This window comes from Babylonia areolata, chromosome 20 (genome assembly GCF_041734735.1).
Source record: "Babylonia areolata isolate BAREFJ2019XMU chromosome 20, ASM4173473v1, whole genome shotgun sequence".
Classification (NCBI taxonomy): domain Eukaryota; kingdom Metazoa; phylum Mollusca; class Gastropoda; order Neogastropoda; family Buccinidae; genus Babylonia; species Babylonia areolata.
Window position 1 is genome coordinate 12,875,222 of NC_134895.1, and position 5,589 is coordinate 12,880,810.

Sequence of the window (5,589 nt, forward strand, 5' to 3'; positions counted from 1 at the left end):
ATATATATATATATATATATATATATATATATATATATATATATATATATATATATATATCAGTCCCAGCGCATTGACGCCTCTATGAATCTAACATTTACTGCAAGGAAAACGAAAAAGGAAGTTCGCACTTTTCAGCATTAACTTTATCATTTCAAAAAACAAGTTAAAAATTTTTTTTTTTTAATAATAATAAAATCAATCCAGCAATGACTTGATTCTTCTTCTACACTTTACACAATATATGTAAAAACTATACAGACCACACACACACACACACACACACACACACACGCACGCACGCACGCACGCACGCACGCACGCACGCACGCACGCACGCACGCACGCACGCACGCACACACACACACACACACACACACACACACACATTGAAACAATACCCACACCGAATCGATCCAAAAACTAACCTTCATCCAATTCACACTGTGCAGGAGAGAGAGAGAGAGAGAGAGAGAGAGAGAGAGAGAGAGAGAGAGATCAAGACAAGACAAGACAAGACAAGACAAATCTTTATTATCGAGGGTAATAGATTAGCAAGTAACATGTTGTTGTTTTTTTTACGTCCAACCCTCGCCCTAAAGAGAGAATAAAGCTAAAGAAGCGAAATGAGCAACAACAACAAAGAGAGAGAGAGAGAGAGAGAGAGAGAGAGAGAGAGAGAGAGAGAGAAAACACAATCAAAATACATCAGTATTTTCCCATTATTCCACCATTCACGGCCATTCCACCCCCTCACCCCCCCACCCCAAAAATAAAAATTTAAAAAATATATATATATATATATGAGAGAAAACCTATTCATAGCCCACATCTCTCTCTCTCTCTCTCTCTCTCTCTCTCTCTCTCTAGCTCCATTCCCCTCTCTCTCCAACCCACCCCCCCCTCTCTCTCTCTCTCTCTCTCTCTCTCTCTCTGTATGCCGAGTCTCCCCTCCTCCCCCCCCCTCTCTCTCTCTCTCTCCATATTCATCCATCCACCCCCACACCCCCACCCTCTCTATCTACCCCCACCCCTTCCTCCACTCTCAACAGCGCTTGACACTCACCTGGTACGGCTTTTCTTTTTTTCTGCAGACCTTGCATATATATATATATATATATGTGGCTATTGCCCCATTGCCTTCCCACCCCACCCCACCCCTACCCCCGTCGTCACCCCCCCACCCCCGCCTCAGTCCCATACTTGCCCCCCCCTCTCTCCCCCCCCCCCACCCCCCCCCCCCCCCCCCAATGATACTAACAGCCCCTATGTTTTGTTAACCTTCGACCTTTAAAGTGCGAGTGCTTCAGTGCAGCCGGTTAAATCGACTGGGAAGAATCGACAGAATCCTTGTGGTCTCGTCTCGCCACAACGCAACACTCTCTCTCTCTCTCTCTCTCTCTCTCTCTCTCTCTCTCTCTCTCTGTCTGTCTGTCTCTCCATGTCAGAATGCCAGTTTTGTTTGAAGGAACAAAATGAGTCTGTCTCTGAATTCTGCAATAAATTGCTGTTCGTTTCCTACACCCTGGGACAACCACACAATTCCAAAACCTGACATGGAAAGTAAAGAAAAATATAGTTGGTTCTTTTCTTTTAAAAGTATATTTCAACCAGAAACATATCTCAGAATCATTACAGACAAACGGCACAGAATAAATTATGTGAGATTTAGGTTAAGAACTCTGGGGTTTAATGCAAACAGGAGATGGTTTGAACCTGGGACTTCTATACAATCACCATGCCCTCTCTGTGGATACCAAGTGGATGATGAAAAACATTTTCTTTTTCAGTGTGAAATTTATAATACTGTGCGAGAAAATGCATATTCTTTGAAACAGAGATGGCTAAAAGCCATGATGTTGTTACTGTTTTGTCATGTGATAATGAAATCATAATTAGATCGGTCGCTAAATTCATTGCAGAAGCTCAAACAATGAGACAAAGGTACATAAGTGAATAGTTTTAACAGCACAGAAGACACTTAATTATAGTTAGTACAGAAGTTGCTATTTTATTTGGACAAAACAGAAAACATAACATTGCATACTTGAGTGTATTGTTGAGGCAGTATGTATTGGTTCGATGTATTTTTGAATGGATGGTCGAGTCAGTCCCCATTCATTTTTGTATTTTATTATCATTACATTGTTGTTTTTCTTTAGTTCCGTTTCGTTGAGTTTTTGTCAGGATGTGACTTAAGTGTTTCCAAGTATTGCATATTTTCTTGGTTTAAACTGACTGAAGGGTTCAGAAAAAAAATAAAGTTTTGTTGTTTTGAAGCTAAAATATATGGATTTATGTTGTTGCCCCCTTGTCAAAAGACCTTTCATGGCAATGACAATAAATGATTCCAGTGTCCAGTGTCCAGTCTCTCTCTCTCTCTCTCTCTCTCTCTCTCTCTCTCTCTCTCTCTGTGTGTGCTTCTCTGTTTTCTTTATGTCCCCTATATGTTTCTCACTTCGGTCATGTCTCTGTGTGTGCATAAGTATATATATATATATATATATATATATATATATATATATATATGTGTGTGTGTGTGTGTGTGTGTGTGTGTGTGTGTGTGTTTGTTGGGTGGAGAGAGTGTGTGCATGTGTATGGATATGAATGTATGAATGCGTTCGTTTTATTACTTTTTTACGATGTTAATGATGATGATGGTGATCATTCTTCGTTGTAGTAGCAGTAGATGTAGCAGTATTAACAAAATTATTATTTTTGTGTCGTTATCGTTAATGTTGTTATTGTTATTGTTGTCACAAGGACAGATTGGAAGACTGGGCGATGCCTAAAATCTTTATCCTTGAGTAATAAAGTTTTTGAATCTCTCTCTCTCTCTCTCTCTCTCTCTCTCTCTCTCTCTCTCTCTCTCTCTCTCTCTCTCTCTTGCCGGTCCAAATACTCAATCAATTAAAAACTTAGTATAGGTTCTATTAGAAAATAAGCAACAACAACAAAAGTGTATTAGATATAAAAAAAAATAAAATAAAAAATAAAAAGATAGGGTTACATTTGGACGGTCAATGTCGACAGTGTAATTCTATGTGTTCGTATTGATATGATGTGTTTCGATGTTACAAGCTTGAATAATTATCAGGTCATTCATATATACTTTGTTATGTGTGTTCGTATTGATATGATGTGTGTCGATATCACATGCTTGAATAATCATTATGTGGATTAGATGTACTTTGTTTCCTGTGTACTGTGTACTGTCCAAACCTTGGAGACGAACGACTGGGGGATGGGTAGGGGGGGAGGGGGGAGGGAAAGGCACAGTACCCGCCTGCCACGTGGACTTTTTAAACTAATAACAAAGTACCAGAGTGTCGCTTATCTATTAGTAGTTTATTTTGCTTCAATTCTGTTGTATTTTTTCTGTTCCATTTTATCTGTTTTGCTTCAGTGTTCAGCGTTCAGTGCTCTCTCTCTCTCTCTCTCTCTCTCTCTCTCTCTCTCTCTCTCTCCCTCCCTCCCTCTCTCCCCACCCACCACCCATCATCCACACACCCCTCTCCCAGCAGCTAACCGTGGGACCCCAGGTCCAGGATTCTTCGAGTCTGGCATTGGTTGGGTGGGATAATTTATACTTCACCATTGACGTGACAGTGTGAAAGATTTTTTTTTCTTTTCTGCAATTCATGAGCTGCACGCAACTCCCACGTTCACTCATATACATGTGTATATATATAATATATCTTCTTCTTGGTAGTCCGTCTTCTTCTTCTTCTTCTGCGTTCACTCGTATGCATACGAGTGGGCTTTTACGTGTATGACCGTTTTTACCCCGCCATGTAGGCAGCCATACTCCGTTTTCGGGGGTGTGCATGCTGGGTATGTTCTTGTTTCCATAACCCACCGAACGCTGACATGTATTACAGGATCTTTAACGTGCGTATTTGATCTTCTGCTTGCATATACACACGAAGGGGGTTCAGGCACTAGCAGGTCTGCACATATGTTGACCTGGGAGATCGTAAAAATCTCCACCCTTTACCCACCAGGCGCCGTCACCGTAGATTCGAACCCGGGACCCTCAGATTGACAGTCCAACGCCGTCAATCACCGATGATGACAAGGTCTGTGCACTCAGCGATGGCAGCTCATACGTGACTCCGCAGACCAAAGCTGGAAGGACACAGGCGCACACATGTGTCTGGGTGACACAGACATCAGTGCGTGAGTTTGGCTAACCGCCATCCAGGTACCAAGACAGTTCCTGGCACCAAAAGGGTTCAGTTGAAGAGCCGTTTTAGTACCAGAGGCAACCCCACTCTCTCGGCAGGAGAAATCTTGATCCAGTGGCACAGAGAACCGTCACGCCTGAAGACTTCCCCAGCCTGTGGTGGATGACCAAGAAAGACTCCTTTTTCTTGTGTCTAGCCTTGCTTGCTCTAAGCGTTCCACAGCACCTGCTGGAGCTGCCTTCCTTCCTAGTCGTTGGACCTGATGGTCTCCTCCGCCCAACACGCCGGAGCCAGTCTTGGCATTGCGTAGGTAGACAAGCCTTCACCGTCGTTGCATGACCCGCTTTTTCATCCAACCATGCAGGCAGCCATACTCCGCTTTCGGGAGGGTGCGTTGCCCCATATATATATATATATATATATATATATATATATATATATATAGAGAGAGAGAGAGAGAGAGAGAGAGAGAGAGAGAGAGAGAGACCCATAAATGTCTAAGCAATGTTTCAGTCTATCTGCCCAGTTTCTCGAAGACATATCAGCATTGTATGTCATCTTATTTACGCTCATTAGGTACGCTTGTTTCGGAATTCTCCATAAAGACATCTGATTTAGCTTAAACCAATATCGCAAAGTACTGATGCAACTATCAATGTATAATGGATATCGACCAAGATCACCATAAATCATTACATTTGGGGTTTTGGGACTAACACTCAAAAATCTTTTACAAGCAGGACAAGTGGACAGACGAGAGAGAGAGAGAGAGAGAGAGAGAGAGAGAGAGAGAGAGAGAGAGAGGGAGACGCTTTGACGCTTTGACATTTTATTGTCATTACCTGTAAGGGTCTATTGACAAGGGGGGTGACGGGGATTAATTCTTAAATCCCCTTAAATGCAAAGCAACATTCTGCTTAACAGCATTTCATCACCAAACAAACAAACAAAAATCTCTAAATATAACTCTCTCACGATACATTAAGCAAGCGGAACACACACACACACACACACACACACACACACACACACACACACACACACACACACACACAAAGAAACTAATCATTCAAACTCGACCACCCGAGAGAGAGAGAGAGAGAGAGAGAGAGATGTATACACATGTAGCAACGATTTCGAGACGGAATCAACATTTGTCTTTCTGGCTGAACTCTTCGTGACTTTATTGCGTTCGTGTGTTTTTGGGGGATCCCGCCTTGACTGGTATCCTTTGTGTCTTAAACGGGCGAACTTTCACATGTTATATTGTAAGACCGCTTCTTCTTCTTCTTGTCTTTTGCTGTTGTTTTGTTTTTTTGTTTGGTTGTTTTCTTGTTTTGTTTTTAATTAAAAATTAATACAACCACTTGACAGCTCCACATCATTTTTCACGGCAGAGTCC